Here is an 18,240-nt window from a genome sequence, read left to right as displayed (position 1 = left end):
ATGTGAGGCCTCCATCGAGATGAGGTGGGGAACTAGGTCTTTCTCTGTGGTCTCCACAGGGGATTCAGACATCCTTTCGTCTTGGGAGATGCAAGACGAGCCTGCATTCAAGTCACTGCAGGGATATCCGGCCTTATTTCGCGTCAGGGCATCGCGGTGTCCATTCCACTTGAGGCCGCAAACTCAGGGTCCCTCTCACATACCTAGAGCTGAGAGAAGCCTCCTCTTGAGGTGCTTGTGGTGAGGTGGTATTCCTCTGGATTCGAAGCCAGGGACTACCTCAGATCTCGAGTTGATTTTTGGTCCACGGAGCTCTTTCGTGTTGCTACAGTGACCTCAGGATGCCTCTAACCTTGAAACAGTGTTCTTGGGGTTTCGCTGGAGTGCCGTCAAGGAAATCAAGGCTCCTTTCATGTGTGATGTGCAACACGGAATTGCTCTGCACTCAGTGCAGGGGCATCGGGCCTCATCTCGTGGCGAGGGGGAAGTCTCATGGTTTTTCTCGAGTTGTGGCGGGTACCTGGGGTATATTCTCGAAGTACGATGAGGATGGCCCTTCCAACCACGTGTTTGTTCAGCGAGTCAGGACTCCTGCCTAGTTGCGAGGGACAACTCGGGGTTCTCCTCGAGGCTTGGCAGGGCAATTGGAACGCCTCTCCAGCTGAGGCGGGAGACCAAGGGTCCCTTTCCACGTGCCACAGGAATCCTGGGAATCCTATCAAGTTTCACGAGGAGTCAGGCATCGTCTCCTTTGGAGGCACTGATCTCCGCATACCTCTGGAGTTTTCAAAGGATGTGAGGCCTCCGGTCGCGATGAGGTGGGGAACTAGTTCTTTTTCTGTGGTCTCCACAGGGGATTCAGACATCCTTTCGTCTTGGGAGATGCAAGACGAGCCTGCATTCAAGTCACTGCAGGGATATCCGGCCTTACTTCTAGTCAGGGCATCGCTGTCTCCATTCCACTTGAGGCCGCAAACTCAGGGTCCCTCTCACATACCTAGAGCTGAGAGAAGCCTCCTCTTGAGGTGCTTGTGGTAAGGTGGTATTCCTCTGGAGTCGAAGCCAGGGACTAACCTCTCATCTCGAGTTGATTCTTGGTCCAGGGAGCTCTTTCGTGTTGCTACAGTGACCTCAGTTTCCCTCTAGCCGTGAAACAGTGTTCTTGGGGTTTCTCTGGAGTGCCATCAAGGAAATCAAGGCTCCTTTCATGTTTGATGTGCAACAGGGAATTGCTCTGCGCGAAGTGCACGGTATCGGGGGTCATTTTTCGGCGAGGGGGAAGTCTCATGGTTTTTCTTGAGTTGCTGTGTGAACCTGGGGTATATTCTCGAGTTACGACGGGGATGGCCCTTCCACCCACGTGTTTGTTCAGCGACGTCAGGACTCCTGCCTAGATACGAGGGACAACTCGGGATTCTGCTCGAGGCTTGGCAGGGCAATTGCGATTCCTCTCCAGCTGAGACGGGAGACCAAGGGTCCCTTTCCCCGTGCCACAGGAATCCTGGGACTCCTATCAAGTTTCACGAGGAGTCAGGCATCGTCTCCTTTGGAGGCACTGATCTCCGCGTACCTCTGGAGTTTTCAAAGGATGTGAGGCCTCCGGTCGCGATGAGGTGGGGAAGTAGGTTTTCTGTATGGTCTCCACAGGGGTTTCAGATATCCTTTCGTCTTGGGAGATGCAAGACGAGCCTGCATTCAAGTCACTGCAGGGATATCCGGCCTTATTTCGAGTCAGGGCATCGCGGTGTCCATTCCACTTGAGGCCGCAAACTCAGGGTCCCTCTCACATACCTAGAGCTGAGAGAAGCCTCCTCTTGAGGTGCTTGTGGTAAGGTGGTATACCTCTGGAGTCGAAGCCAGGGACTAACCTCTCATCTTGAGTTGATTTTTGGTCCCCGGAGCTCTTTCGTGTTGCTACAGTGACCTCAGGATCCCTCTAGCCTTGAAACAGTGTTCTTGGGGTTTCTCTGGAGTGCCATCAAGGAAATCAAGGCTCCTTTCCTGTGTGATGTGCAACACGGAATTGCTCTCCACGCAGTGCAGGGGATTCGGGCCTCATCTCGCGGCGAGGGGGAAGTCTCATGGTTTTTCTCAAGTTGCGGCGGGAACCTGGGGTATATTCTCGAGTTACGACGGGGATGGCCCTTCCACCCACGTGTTTCTTCAGCGAAGTCAGGACTCCTGAGTAGTTGCGAGGGACAACTCGGGGTTCTCCTCGAGGCTTGGCAGGGCAATTGGGACGCCTCTCCAGCTGAGGCGGGAGGCCAAGTGTCTCTTTCCACGTGCCAAAGGAATCCTGGGACTCCTATCAAGTTTCACGAGGAGTCAGGCATCGTCTCCTTTGGAGGCACTGATCTCCGCGTACCTCTGGAGTTTTCAGAGGATGTGAGGCCTCTGGTCGCGATGAGGTGGGGAACTAGGTCTTTCTCTGTGGTCTGCACAGGGGATTCAGACATCCTTTCATCTTGGGAGATGCAAGACGAGCCTGCATTCTAGTCACTGCAGGGATATCCGGCCTTATTTCGAGTCAGGGCATCGCGGTGTCCATTCCACTTGAGGCCGCAAACTCAGGGTCCCTCTCACATACCTAGAGCTGAGAGAAGCCTCCTCTTGAGGTGCTTGTGGTAAGGTGGTATTCCTCTGGAGTCGAAGCCAGGGACTAACCTCTCATCTCGAGTTGATTTTTGGTCCACGGAGCTCTTTCGTGTTGCTACAGTGACCTCAGGATCCCTCTAGCCTTGCAACAGTGTTCTTGGGGTTTCGCTGGAGTGCCGTCAAGGAAATCAAGGCTCCTTTCATGTGTGATGTGCAACACGGAATCACTCTGCACGCAGTGCAGGGGAATCGGGCCTCATCTCGCAGCGAGGGGGAAGTCTCATGGTTTTTCTCGAGTTGCGGCGGGAACCTGGGGTATATTCTCGAGTTACGAAGGGGATGGCCCTTGCACCCACGTGTTAGTTCAGCGAAGTCAGGACTCCTGCCTAGTTGCGAGGGTCAACTCGGGGTTCTCCTCGAGGCTTGGCAGGGCAATTGGGACGCCTCTCCAGCTGAGGCGGGAGGCCAAGAGTCCCTTTCCACGTGCCACAGGAATCCTGGGACTCCTATCAAGTTTCATGAGGAGTCAGGCATCGTCTCCTTTGGAGACACTGATCTCTGCATACCTCTGGAGTTTTCAAAGGATGTGAGGCCTCCGGTCGCGATGAGGTGGGGAACTAGGTCTTTCTCTGTGGTCTCCACAGGGGATTCAGACATCCTTTCGTCTTGGGAGATGCAAGACGAGCCTGCATTCAAGTCACTGCAGGGATATCCGGCCTTATTTCGAGTCAGGGCATCGCGGTGTCCATTCCACTTGAGGCCGCAAACTCAGGGTCCCTCTCACATAGCTAGAGCTGAGAGAAGTCTCCTCTTGAGGTGCTTGTGGTAAGGTGGTATTCCTCTGGAGTCGAAGCCAGGGACTAACCTCTTATCTCGAGTTGATTTTTGGTCCACGGAGCTCTTTCGTGTTGCTACAGTGACCTCAGGATCCCTCTAGCCTTGAAACAGTGTTCTTGGGGTTTCTCTGGAGTGCCATCAAGGAAATCAAGGCTCCTTTCATGTGTGATGTGCAACACGGAATTGCTCTGCACGCAGTGCAGGGGAATCGGGCCTCATCTCGTGGCGAGGGGGAAGTCTCATGGTTTTTCTCGAGTTGCGGCGGGAACCTGGGGAATATTCTCGAGTTACGAGGGGATGGCCCTTCCACACACGTGTTAGTTCAGCGACGTGAGGACTCCTGCCTAGTTGCGAGGGACAACTCGGGATTCTGCTCGAGGCTTGGCAGGGCAATTGGGACGCCTCTCCAGCTGAGGCGGGAGACCAAGGGTTCCTTTCCACGTGCCACAGGAATCCTGGGACTCCTATCAAGTTTCACGAGGAATCAGGCATCGTCTCCTTTGGAGGCACTGATCTCCGCGTACCTCTGGAGTTTTCAAGGGATGTGAGGCCTCCGGTCGCGATGAGTTGAGGAACTAGGTGTTTCTCTGTGGTCTCCACAGGGAATTCAGACATCCTTTCGTCTTGGGAGATGCAAGACGAGCCTGCATTCAAGTCACTGCAGGGATATCCGGCCTTATTTCGCGTGAGGGCATCGCGGTGTCCATTCTACTTGAGGCCGCAAACTCAGGGTCCCTCTCACATACCTAGAGCTGAGAGAAGCCTCCTCTTGAGGTGCTTGTGGTAAGGTGGTATTCCTCTGGAGTGGAAGCCAGGGACTAAGCTCTCATCTCGAGTTGATTTTTGTTCCACGGAGCTCTTTCGTGTTGCTACAGTGACCTCAGGATCCCTCTAGCCTTGAAACAGTGTTCTTGGGGTTTCGCTGGAGTGCCGTCAAGGAAATCAAGGCTCCTTTCATGTGTGATGTGCAACACGGAATTACTCTGCACGCAGTGCAGGGGAATCGGGCCTCATCTCGCGGCGAGGGGGAAGTCTCATGGTTTTTCTCGAGTTGCGGCGGGAACCTGGGGTATATTCTCGAGTTACGACGGGGATGGCCCTTCCACCCACGTGTTTCTTCAGCGAAGTCAGGACTCCTGCCTAGTTGCGAGGGACAACTCGGGGTTCTCCTCGAGGCTTGGCAGGGCAATTGGGACGCCTCTCCAGCTGAGGCGGGAGGCCAAGGGTCCCTTTCCACGTGCAACAGGAATCCTGGGACTCCTATCAAGTTTCACGAGGAGTCAGGCATCGTTTCCTTTGGAGACACTGATCTCTGCGTACCTCTGGAGTTTTCAAAGGATGTGAGGCCTCCGGTCGCGATGAGGTGGGGAACTAGGTCTTTCTCTGTTGTCTCCACAGGGGATTCAGACATCCTTTCGTCTTGGGAGATGCAAGACGAGCCTGCATTCAAGTCTCTGCAGGGATATCCGGCCTTATTTCGAGTCAGGGCATCGCGGTTTCCATTCCACTTGAGGCCGCAAACTCAGGGTCCCTCTCACATACCTAGAGCTGAGAGAAGCCTCCTCTTGAGGTGCTTGTGGTAAGGTGGTATTCCTCTGGAATCGAAGCCAGGGACTAACCTCTCATCTCAAGTTGATTTTTGGTCCACGGAGCTCTTTCGTGTTGCTACAGTGACCTCGGGATCCCTCTAGCCTTGAAACAGTGTTCTTGGGGTTTCTCTGGAGTGCCATCAAGGAAATCAAGGCTCCTTTCCTGTGTGATGTGCAACACGGAATTGCTCTGCACGCAGTGCAGGGGAATCGAGCCTCATCTCGCGGCGAGGGGGAAGTCTCATGGTTTTTCTCGAGTTGCGGCGGGAACCTGGGGAATATTCTCGAGTTACGAGGGGATGGCCCTTCCACACACGTGTTAGTTCAGCGACGTCAGGACTCCTGCCTAGATGCGAGGGACAACTCGGGATTCTGCTCGAGGCTTGGCAGGGCAATTGGGACGCCTCTCCAGCTGAGGCGGGAGACCAAGGGTCCCTTTCCACGTGCCACAGGAATCCTATGACTCCTATCAAGTTTCACGAGGAGTCAGGCATCGTCTCCTTTGGAGGCACTGATCTTCGCGTACCTTTGGAGTTTTCAAAGGATGTGAGGCCTCCGGTCGCCATGAGGTGGGGAACTAGGTCTTTCTCTGTGGTCTCCACAGGGGATTCAGACATCCTTTCGTCTTGGGAGATGCAAGACGAGCCTGCATTCAAGTCACTGCAGGGATATCCGGCCTTATTTCGAGTCAGGGCATCGCGGTGTCCATTCCAGATGAGGCCACAAACTCAGGGTCCCTCTCACATACCTAGAGCTGAGAGAAGCCTCCTCTTGAGGTGCTTATGTTAAGGTGGTATTCCTCTGGAGTCGAAGCCAGGGACTAACCTCTCATCTCGAGTTGATTTTTGTCCACGAAGCTCTTTCGTGTTGCTACAGTGACCTCAGAATCCCTCTAGCCTAGAAACAGTGTTCTTGGGGTTTCTCTGGAGTGCCATCAAGGAAATCAAGGCTCCTTTCATGTGTGATGTGCAACACGGAATTGCTCTGCACGCAGTGCAGGGGAATCGAGCCTCATATCGCGGCGAGGGGGAAGTCTCATGGTTTTTCTCGAGTTGCGGCGGGCAACTGGGGTATATTCTCGAGTTACGACGGGGATGGCCCTTCCACCCACGTGTTTCTTCAGTTATGTCAGGAGTCCTGCCTAGTTGCGAGGGACAACTCGGGATTCTCCTCGAGGTTTGGCAGGCAATTGGGACGCCTCTCCAGCTGAGGCGGGAGACCAAGGGTCCCTTTCCACGTGCCACAGGAATCCTGGGACTCCTATCAAGTTTCACGAGGAGTTCAGGCATAGTCTCCTTTGGAGGCACTGATCTCCGCATACCTCTGGAGTTTTCAAGTGATGTGAGGCCTCCGGTCGCGATGAGGTGGGGAACTAGGTCTTTCTCTGTGGTCTCAACATGGGATTCAGACATCCTTTCCTCTTGGGAGATGCAAGACGAGCCTGCATTCAAGTCACTGCAGGGATATCCGGCCTTATTTCGAGTCAGGGCATCGCGGTGTCCATTCCACTTGAGGCCACAAACTCAGGGTCCCTCTCACATACCTAGAGCTGAGAGAAGCCTCCTCTTGAGGTGCTTGTGGTAAGGTGGTATTCCTCTGGAGTCGAAGCCAGGGACTAACCTCTCATCTCGAGTTGATTTTTGGTCCACGGAGCTCTTTCGTGTTGCTACAGTGACCTAAGAATCCCTCTAGCCTTGAAACAGTGTTCTTGGGGTTTCTCTGGAGTGCCATCAAGGAAATCAAGGCTCCTTTCATGTTTGATGTGCAACAGGGAATTGCTCTGCGCGAAGTGCACGGTATCGGGGGTCATTTTTCGGCGAGGGGGAAGTCTCATGGTTTTTCTTGAGTTGCTGTGTGAACCTGGGGTATATTCTCGAGTTACGACGGGGATGGCCCTTCCACCCACGTGTTTGTTCAGCGACGTCAGGACTCCTGCCTAGTTACGAGGGACAACTCGGGATTATCCTCGAGGCTTGGCAGGGCAATTGCGATTCCTCTCCAGCTGAGACGGGAGACCAAGGGTCCCTTTCCCCGTGCCACAGGAATCCTGGGACTCCTATCAAGTTTCACGAGGAGTCAGGCATCGTCTCCTTTGGAGGCACTGATCTCCGCGTACCTCTGGAGTTTTCAAAGGATGTGAGGCCTCCGGTCGCGATGAGGTGGGGAAGTAGGTTTTCTGTGTGGTCTCCACAGGGGTTTCAGACATCCTTTCGTCTTGGGAGATGCAAGACGAGCCTGCATTCAAGTCACTGCAGGGATATCCGGCCTTATTTTGAGTCAGGGCATCGCGGTGTCCATTCCACTTGAGGCCGCAAACTCAGGGTCCCTCTCACATACCTAGAGCTGAGAGAAGCCTCCTCTTGAGGTGCTTGTGGTAAGGTGGTATTCCTCTGGAGTCGAAGCCAGGGACTAACCTCTCATCTCGAGTTGATTTGTGGTCCACGGAGCTCTTTCGTATTGCTACAGTGACCTCAGGATCCCTCTAGCCTTGAAACAGTGTTCTTGGGGTTTCTCTGGAGTGCCATCAAGGAAATCAAGGCTCCTTTCATGTGTGATGTGCAATACGGAATTGCTCTGCACGCAGTGCAGGGAAATCGGGTCTCATCTCACGGCGAGGGGGAAGTCTCATGGTTTTTCTCGAGTTGCGGCGGGAACCTGGGGTATATTCTCGAGTTACGACGGGGATGGCCCTTCCACACACGTGTTAGTTCAGCGATGGCAGGACTCCTGCCTAGTTGCGAGGGACAACTCGGGATTCTCCTCGAGGCTTGGCAGGGCAATTGGGATGCCACTCCAGCTGAGGCGGGAGACCAAGTGTCCCTTTCCACGTGCCACAGGAATCCTGGGACTCCTATCAAGTTTCACGAGGAGTCAGGCATCGTCTCCTTTGGAGGCACTGATCTCCCCGTACCTCTGGAGTTTTCAAGGGATGTGAGGCCTCCATCGAGATGAGGTGGGGAACTAGGTCTTTCTCTGTGGTCTCCACAGGGGATTCAGACATCCTTTCGTCTTGGGAGATGCAAGACGAGCCTGCATTCAAGTCACTGCAGGGATATCCGGCCTTATTTCGCGTCAGGGCATCGCGGTGTCCATTCCACTTGAGGCCGCAAACTCAGGGTCCCTCTCACATACCTAGAGCTGAGAGAAGCCTCCTCTTGAGGTGTTTGTGGTGAGGTGGTATTCCTCTGGAGTCGAAGCCAGGGACTACCTCAGATCTCGAGGTGATTTTTGGTCCACGGAGCTCTTTCGTGTTGCTACAGTGACCTCAGGATCCCTCTAGCCTTGGAACAGTGTTCTTGAGGTTTCGCTGGAGTGCCGTCAAGGAAATCAAGGCTCCTTTCATGTGTGATGTGCAACACGGAATTGCTCTGCACGCAGTGCAGGGGCATCGGGCCTCATCTCGTGGCGAGGGGGAAGTCTCATGGTTTTTCTCGAGTTGCGGCGGGAACCTGGGGTATATTCTCGAAGTACGATGAGGATGGCCCTTCCAACCACGTGTTCGTTCAGCGACGTCAGGACTCCTGCCTAGTTGCGAGGGACAACTCGGGGTTCTCCTCGAGGCTTGGCAGGGCAATTGGAACGCCTCTCCAGCTGAGGAGGGAGACCAAGGGTCCCTTTCCACGTGGCACAGGAATCCTGGGACTCCTATCAAGTTTCACGAGGAGTCAGGCATCGTCTCCTTTGGAGGCACTGATCTCCGCATACCTCTGGAGTTTTCAAAGGATGTGAGGCCTCCGGTCGCGATGAGGTGGGGAACTAGTTCTTTTTCTGTGGTCTCCACAGGGGATTCAGACATCCTTTCGTCTTGGGAGATGCAAGACGAGCCTGCATTCAAGTCACTGCAGGGATATCCGGCCTTACTTCGAGTCAGGGCATCGCTGTCTCCATTCCACTTGAGGCCGCAAAATCAGGGTCCCTCTCACATAGCTAGAGCTGACAGAAGCCTCCTCTTGAGGTGCTTGTGGTAAGGTGGTATTCCTCTGGAGTCGAAGCCAGGGACTAACCTCTCATCTCGAGTTGATTTTTGGTCCACGGAGCTCTTTCGTGTTGCTACAGTGACCTCAGGATCCCTCTAGCCTTGCAACAGTGTTCTTGGGGTTTCGCTGGAGTGCCGTCAAGGAAATCAAGGCTCCTTTCATGTGTGATGTGCAACACGGAATCACTCTGCACGCAGTGCAGGGGAATCGGGCCTCATCTCGCGGCGAGGGGGAAGTCTCATGGTTTTTCTCGAGTTGCGGCGGGAACCTGGGGTATATTCTCGAAGTACGATGAGGATGGCCCTTCCAACCACGTGTTCGTTCAGCGACGTCAGGACTCCTGCCTAGTTGCGAGGGACAACTCGGGGTTCTCCTCGAGGCTTGGCAGGGCAATTGGAACGCCTCTCCAGCTGAGGCGGGAGACCAAGGGTCCCTTTCCACGTGCCACAGGAATCCTGGGACTCCTATCAAGTTTCACGAGGAGTCAGGCATCGTCTCCTTTGGAGGCACTGATCTCCGCATACCTCTGGAGTTTTCAAAGGATGTGAGGCCTCCGGTCGCGATGAGGTGGGGAACTAGTTCTTTTTCTGTGGTCTCCACAGGGGATTCAGACATCCTTTCGTCTTGGGAGATGCAAGACGAGCCTGCATTCAAGTCACTGCAGGGATATCCGGCCTTACTTCGAGTCAGGGCATCGCTGTCTCCATTCCACTTGAGGCCGCAAAATCAGGGTCCCTCTCACATAGCTAGAGCTGACAGAAGCCTCCTCTTGAGGTGCTTGTGGTAAGGTGGTATTCCTCTGGAGTCGAAGCCAGGGACTAACCTCTCATCTCGAGTTGATTTTTGGTCCAAGGAGCTCTTTCGTGTTGCTACAGTGACCTCAGGATCCCTCTAGCCTTAAAACAGTGTTCTTGGGGTTTCTCTGGAGTGCCATCTAGGAAATCAAGGCTCCTTTCATGTGTGATGTGCAACATGGAATTGCTCTGCACGCAGTGCAGGGGAATCAGGCCTCATCTCGCGGCGAGGGGGAAGTCGCATGGTTTTTCTCGAGTTGCGGCAAGAACCTGGGGAATATTCTCGAGTTACGACAGGGATGGCCCTTCCACACACGTGTTTGTTCAGCGACGTCAGGACTTCTGCCTAGTTGCGAGGGACAACTCGGGATTCTCCTCGAGGCTTGGCAGGGCAATTAGGACGCCTCTCCAGCTGAGGCGGGAGACCAAGGGTCCCTTTCCACGTGCCACAGGAATCCTGGGACTCCTATCAAGTTTCACGAGGAGTCAGGCATCGTCTCCTTTGAAGGCACTGATCTCCGCGTACCTCTGGAGTTTTCAAGGGATGTGAGGCCTCCGATCGCGATAAGCTGGGGAACTAGGTCTTTCTCTGTGGTCTCCACAGGGGATTCAGACATCCTTTCGTCTTGGGAGATGCAAGACGAGCCTGCATTCAAGTCACTGCAGGGATATCCGGCCTTATATCGAGTCAGGGCATCGCGGTGTCCATTCCACTTGAGGCCGCAAACTCAGGGTCCCTCTCACATACCTAGAGCTGAGAGAAGCCTCCTCTTGAGGTGCTTGTGGTAAGGTGGTATTCCTCTGGAGTCGAAGCCAGGGACTAACCTCTCATCTCGAGTTGATTTTTGGTCCACGGAGCTCTTTCGTGTTGCTACAGTGACCTCAGGATCCCTCTAGCCTTGAAACAGTGTTCTTGGGGTTTCTCTGGAGTGCCATCAAGGAAATCAAGGCTCCTTTCCTGTGTGATGTGCAACACGGAATTGCTCTCCACGCAGTGCAGGGGAATCGGGCCTCATCTCGCGGCGAGGGGGAAGTCTCATGGTTTTTCTCGAGTTGCGGCGGGAACCTGGGGTATATTCTCGAGTTACGACGGGGATGGCCCTTCCACCCACGTGTTTCTTCAGCGAAGTCAGGACTCCTGAGTAGTTGCGAGGGACAACTCGGGGTTCTCCTCGAGGCTTGGCAGGGCAATTGGGACGCCTCTCCAGCTGAGGCGGGAGGCCAAGGGTCCCTTTCCACGTGCCAAAGGAATCCTGGGACTCCTATCAAGTTTCACGAGGAGTCAGGCATCGTCTCCTTTGGAGGCACTGATCTCCGCGTACCTCTGGAGTTTTCAAAGGATGTGAGGCCTCTGGTCGCGATGAGGTGGGGAACTAGGTCTTTCTCTGTGGTCTGCACAGGGGATTCAGACATCCTTTCATCTTGGGAGATGCAAGACGAGCCTGCATTCTAGTCACTGCAGGGATATCCGGCCTTATTTCGAGTCAGGGCATCGCGGTGTCCATTCCACTTGAGGCCGCAAACTCAGGGTCCCTCTCACATACCTAGAGCTGAGAGAAGCCTCCTCTTGAGGTGCTTGTGGTAAGGTGGTATTCCTCTGGAGTCGAAGCCAGGGACTAACCTCTCATCTCGAGTTGATTTTTGGTCCACGGAGCTCTTTCGTGTTGCTACAGTGACCTCAGGATCCCTCTAGCCTTGCAACAGTGTTCTTGGGGTTTCGCTGGAGTGCCGTCAAGGAAATCAAGGCTCCTTTCATGTGTGATGTGCAACACGGAATCACTCTGCACGCAGTGCAGGGGAATCGGGCCTCATCTCGCAGCGAGGGGGAAGTCTCATGGTTTTTCTCGAGTTGCGGCGGGAACCTGGGGTATATTCTCGAGTTACGAAGGGGATGGCCCTTGCACCCACGTGTTAGTTCAGCGAAGTCAGGACTCCTGCCTAGTTGCGAGGGTCAACTCGGGGTTCTCCTCGAGGCTTGGCAGGGCAATTGGGACGCCTCTCCAGCTGAGGCGGGAGGCCAAGGGTCCCTTTCCACGTGCCACAGGAATCCTGGGACTCCTATCAAGTTTCATGAGGAGTCAGGCATCGTCTCCTTTGGAGACACTGATCTCTGCATACCTCTGGAGTTTTCAAAGGATGTGAGGCCTCCGGTCGCGATGAGGTGGGGAACTAGGTCTTTCTCTGTGGTCTCCACAGGGGATTCAGACATCCTTTCGTCTTGGGAGATGCAAGACGAGCCTGCATTCAAGTCACTGCAGGGATATCCGGCCTTATTTCGAGTCAGGGCATCGCGGTGTCCATTCCACTTGAGGCCGCAAACTCAGGGTCCCTCTCACATAGCTAGAGCTGAGAGAAGTCTCCTCTTGAGGTGCTTTTGGTAAGGTGGTATTCCTCTGGAGTCGAAGCCAGGGACTAACCTCTTATCTCGAGTTGATTTTTGGTCCACGGAGCTCTTTCGTGTTGCTACAGTGACCTCAGGATCCCTCTAGCCTGGAAACAGTGTTCTTGGGTTTTCTCTGGAGTGCCATCAAGGAAATCAAGGCTCCTTTCATGTGTGATGTGCAACACGGAATTGCTCTGCACGCAGTGCAGGGGAATCGGGCCTCATCTCGTGGCGAGGGGGAAGTCTCATGGTTTTTCTCGAGTTGCGGCGGGAACCTGGGGAATATTCTCGAGTTACGAGGGGATGGCCCTTCCACACACGTGTTAGTTCAGCGACGTGAGGACTCCTGCCTAGTTGCGAGGGACAACTCGGGATTCTGCTCGAGGCTTGGCAGGGCAATTGGGACGCCTCTCCAGCTGAGGCGGGAGACCAAGGGTTCCTTTCCACGTGCCACAGGAATCCTGGGACTCCTATCAAGTTTCACGAGGAGTCAGGCATCGTCTCCTTTGGAGACACTGATCTCTGCGTACCTCTGGAGTTTTCAAAGGATGTGAGGCCTCCGGTCGCGATGAGGTGGGGAACTATGTCTTTCTCTGTTGTCTCCACAGGGAATTCAGACATCCTTTCGTCTTGGGAGATGCAAGACGAGCCTGCATTCAAGTCTCTGCAGGGATATCCGGCCTTATTTCGAGTCAGGGCATCGCGGTTTCCATTCCACTTGAGGCCGCAAACTCAGGGTCCCTCTCACATACCTAGAGCTGAGAGAAGCCTCCTCTTGAGGTGCTTGTGGTAAGGTGGTATTCCTCTGGAATCGAAGCCAGGGACTAACCTCTCATCTCGAGTTGATTTTTGGTCCACGGAGCTCTTTCGTGTTGCTACAGTGACCTCGGGATCCCTCTAGCCTTGAAACAGTGTTCTTGGGGTTTCTCTGGAGTGCCATCAAGGAAATCAAGGCTTCTTTCTTGTTTGATGTGCAACTCGGAATTGCTCTGCATGCAGTGCAGGGGAATCGTGCCTCATCTCACGGCGAGGGGGAAGTCTCATGGTTTTTCTCGAGTTGTGGCGGGAACCTGGGGTATATTTTCGAGTTACGACGGGGATGGCCCTTCCACCCACGTGTTTGTTCAGCCATGTCAGGACTCCTGCCTAGTTGCGAGGGACAACTCGGGATTCTGCTCGAGGCTTGGCAGGGCAATTGGGACGCCTCTCCAGCTGAGGCGGGAGACCAAGGGTCCCTTTCCACGTGCCACAGGAATCCTGGGACTCCTATCAAGTTTCACGAGGAGTCAGGCATCGTCTCCTTTGGAGGCACTGATCTCCGCGTACCTCTGGAGTTTTCAAAGGATGTGACGCCTCTGGTCGCGATGAGGTGGGGAACTAGGTCTTTCTCTGTGGTCTGCACAGGGGATTCAGACATCCTTTCATCCTGGGAGATGCAAGACGAGCCTGCATTCTAGTCACTGCAGGGATATCCGGCCTTATTTCGAGTTAGGGCATCGCGGTGTCCATTCCACTTGAGGCCGCAAACTCAGGGTCCCTCTCACATACCTAGAGCTGAGAGAAGCCTCCTCTTGAGGTACTTGTGGTAAGGTGGTATTCCTCTGGAGTCGAAGCCAGGGACTAACCTCTCATCTCGAGTTGGTTTTTGGTCCACGGAGCTCTTTCGTGTTGCTACAGTGACCTCATGATACCTCTAGCCTTGCAACAGTGTTCTTGGGGTTTCTCTGGAGTGCCATCAAGGAAATCAAGGCTCCTTTCATGTGTGATGTGCAACACGGAATTACTCTGCACGCAGTGCAGGGGAATCGAGCCTCATCTCGCGGCGAGGGGGAAGTCTCATGGTTTTTCTCGAGTTGCGGCGGGAACCTGGGGAATATTCTCGAGTTACGAGGGGATGGCCCTTCCACACACGTGTTAGTTCAGCGACGTCAGGACTCCTGCCTAGATGCGAGGGACAACTCGGGATTCTGCTCGAGGCTTGGCAGGGCAATTGGGACGCCTCTCCAGCTGAGGCGGGAGACCAAGGGTCCCTTTCCACGTGCCACAGGAATCCTATGACTCCTATCAAGTTTCACGAGGAGTCAGGCATCGTCTCCTTTGGAGGCACTGATCTTCGCGTACCTTTGGAGTTTTCAAAGGATGTGAGGCCTCCGGTCGCCATGAGGTGGGGAACTAGGTCTTTCTCTGTGGTCTCCACAGGGGATTCAGACAGCCTTTCGTCTTGGGAGATGCAAGACGAGCCTGCATTCAAGTCACTGCAGGGATATCCGGCCTTATTTCGAGTCAGGGCATCGCGGTGTCCATTCCAGATGAGGCCGCAAACTCAGGGTCCCTCTCACATACCTAGAGCTGAGAGAAGCCTCCTCTTGAGGTGCTTGTGTTAAGGTGGTATTCCTCTGGAGTCGAAGCCAGGGACTAACCACTCATCTCGAGTTGATTTTTGTCCACGGAGCTCTTTAGTGTTGCTACAGTGACCTCAGAATCCCTCTAGCCTAGAAACAGTGTTCTTGGGGTTTCTCTGGAGTGCCATCAAGGAAATCAAGGCTCCTTTCATGTGTGATGTGCAACACGGAATTGCTCTGCACGCAGTGCAGGGGAATCGGGCCTCATATCGCGGCGAGGGGGAAGTCTCATGGTTTTTCTCGAGTTGCGGCGGGCACCTGGGGTATATTCTCGAGTTACGACGGGGATGGCCCTTCCACCCACGTGTTTCTTCAGTTATGTCAGGAGTCCTGCCTAGTTGCGAGGGACAACTCGGGATTCTCCTCGAGGCTTGGCAGGCAATTGGGACGCCTCTCCAGCTGAGGCGGGAGACCAAGGGTCCCTTTCCACGTGCCACAGGAATCCTGGGACTCCTATCAAGTTTCACGAGGAGTTCAGGCATAGTCTCCTTTGGAGGCACTGATCTCCGCGTACCTCTGGAGTTTTCAAGTGATGTGAGGCCTCCGGTCGCGATGAGGTGGGGAACTAGGTCTTTCTCTGTGGTCTCAACATGGGATTCAGACATCCTTTCGTCTTGGGAGATGCAAGACGAGCCTGCATTCAAGTCACTGCAGGGATATCCGGCCTTATTTCGAGTCAGGGCATCGCGGTGTCCATTCCACTTGAGGCCACAAACTCAGGGTCCCTCTCACATACCTAGAGCTGAGAGAAGCCTCCTCTTGAGGTGCTTGTGGTAAGGTGGTATTCCTCTGGAGTCGAAGCCAGGGACTAACCTCTCATCTCGAGTTGATTTTTGGTCCACGGAGCTCTTTCGTGTTGCTACAGTGACCTCAGAATCCCTCTAGCCTTGAAACAGTGTTCTTGGGGTTTCTCTGGAGTGCCATCAAGGAAATCAAGGCTCCTTTCATGTGTGATGTGCAACATGGAATTGCTCTGCACGCAGTGCAGGGGAATCGGGCCTCATCTCGCGGCGAGGGGGAAGTCTCATCGTTTTTCTCGAGTTGCGGCTGGAACCTGGGGTATATTCTCGAGTTACGACGGGGATGGCCCTTCCACCCACGTGTTTGTTCAGCGACGTCAGGACTCCTGCCTAGTTGCGAGGGACAACTCGGGATTCTCCTCGAGGCTTGGCAGGGCAATTTGGACGCCTCTCCAGCTGAGGCGGGAGACCAAGGGTCCCTTTCCACGTGCCACAGGAATCCTGGGACTCCTATCAAGTTTCACGAGGAGTCAGGCATCGTCTCCTTTGGAGGCACTGATCTCCGCGTACTTCTGGAGTTTTCAAAGGATGTGAGGCCTCCGGTCGCGATGAGGTGGGAAACTAGGTCTTTTTCTGTGGTCTCCACAGGGAATTCGGACATCCTTTCGTCTTGGGAGTTGCAAGACGAGCCTGCGTTCAAGTCACTGCAGGGATATCCGGCCTTATTTCGAGTCAGGGCATCGCGGTTTCCATTCCACTTGAGGCCGCAAACTCAGGGTCCCTCTCACATACCTAGAGCTGAGAGAAGCCTCCTCTTGAGGTGCTTGTGGTAAGGTGGTATTCCTCTGGAATCGAAGCCAGGGACTAACCTCTCATCTCGAGTTGATTTTTGGTCCACGGAGCTCTTTCGTGTTGCTACAGTGACCTCGGGATCCCTCTAGCCTTGAAACAGTGTTCTTAGGGTTTCTCTGGAGTGCCATCAAGGAAATCAAGGCTCCTTTCTTGTTTGATGTGCAACACGGAATTGCTCTACATGCAGTGCAGGGGAATCGTGCCTCATCTCACGGCGAGGGGGAAGTCTCATGGTTTTTCTCGAGTTGTGGCGGGAACCTGGGGTATATTTTCGAGTTACGACGGGGATGGCCCTTCCACCCACGTGTTTGTTCAGCCATGTCAGGACTCCTGCCTAGTTGCGAGGGACAACTCGGGATTCTGCTCGAGGCTTGGCAGGGCAATTGGGACGCTTCTCCAGCTGAGGCGGGAGACCAAGGGTCCCTTTCCACGTGCCACAGGAATCCTGGGACTCCTATCAAGTTTCACGAGGAGTCAGGCATCGTCTCCTTTGGAGGCACTGATCTCCGCGTACCTCTGGAGTTTTCAAAGGATGTGAGGCCTCTGGTCGCGATGAGGTGGGGAACTAGGTCTTTCTCTGTGGTCTGCACAGGGGATTCAGACATCCTTTCATCCTGGGAGATGCAAGACGAGCCTGCATTCTAGTCACTGCAGGGATATCCGGCCTTCTTTCGAGTTAGGGCATCGCGGTGTCCATTCCACTTGAGGCCGCAAACTCAGGGTCCCTCTCACATACCTAGAGCTGAGAGAAGCCTCCTGTTGAGGTACTTGTGGTAAGGTGGTATTCCTCTGGAGTCGAAGCCAGGGACTAACCTCTCATCTCGAGTTGGTTTTTGGTCCACGGAGCTCTTTCGTGTTGCTACAGTGACCTCATGATACCTCTAGCCTTGCAACAGTGTTCTTGGGGTTTCTCTGGAGTGCCACCAAGGAAATCAAGGCTCCTTTCATGTGTGATGTGCAACACGGAATTATTCTGCACGCAGTGCAGGGGAATCGAGCCTCATCTCGCGGCGAGGGGGAAGTCTCATGGTTTTTCTCGAGTTGCGGCGGGAACCTGGGGAATATTCTCGAGTTACGAGGGGATGGCCCTTCCACACACGTGTTAGTTCAGCGACGTCAGGACTCCTGCCTAGATGCGAGGGACAACTCGGGATTCTGCTCGAGGCTTGGCAGGGCAATTGGGACGCCTCTCCAGCTGAGGCGGGAGACCAAGGGTCCCTTTCCACGTGCCACAGGAATCCTATGACTCCTATCAAGTTTCACGAGGAGTCAGGCATCGTCTCCTTTGGAGGCACTGATCTTCGCGTACCTTTGGAGTTTTCAAAGGATGTGAGGCCTCCGGTCGCCATGAGGTGGGGAACTAGGTCTTTCTCTGTGGTCTCCACAGGGGATTCAGACATCCTTTCGTCTTGGGAGATGCAAGACGAGCCTGCATTCAAGTCACTGCAGGGATATCCGGCCTTATTTCGAGTCAGGGCATCGCGGTGTCCATTCCAGATGAGGCCGCAAACTCAGGGTCCCTCTCACATACCTAGAGCTGAGAGAAGCCTCCTCTTGAGGTGCTTGTGTTAAGGTGGTATTCCTCTGGAGTCGAAGCCAGGGACTAACCTCTCATCTCGAGTTGATTTTTGTCCACGGAGCTCTTTAGTGTTGCTACAGTGACCTCAGAATCCCTCTAGCCTAGAAACAGTGTTCTTGGGGTTTCTCTGGAGTGCCATCAAGGAAATCAAGGCTCCTTTCATGTGTGATGTGCAACACGGAATTGCTCTGCACGCAGTGCAGGGGAATCGGGCCTCATATCGCGGCGAGGGGGAAGTCTCATGGTTTTTCTCGAGTTGCGGCGGGCACCTGGGGTATATTCTCGAGTTACGACGGGGATGGCCCTTCCACCCACGTGTTTCTTCAGTTATGTCAGGAGTCCTGCCTAGTTGCGAGGGACAACTCGGGATTCTCCTCGAGGCTTGGCAGGCAATTGGGACGCCTCTCCAGCTGAGGCGGGAGACCAAGGGTCCCTTTCCACGTGCCACAGGAATCCTGGGACTCCTATCAAGTTTCACGAGGAGTTCAGGCA

Source organism: Cervus elaphus, chromosome 19 (assembly GCF_910594005.1).
Source record: "Cervus elaphus chromosome 19, mCerEla1.1, whole genome shotgun sequence".
In the NCBI taxonomy this organism is placed as follows: Eukaryota; Metazoa; Chordata; class Mammalia; order Artiodactyla; family Cervidae; genus Cervus; species Cervus elaphus.
This window is presented reverse-complemented; position numbering follows the sequence as displayed.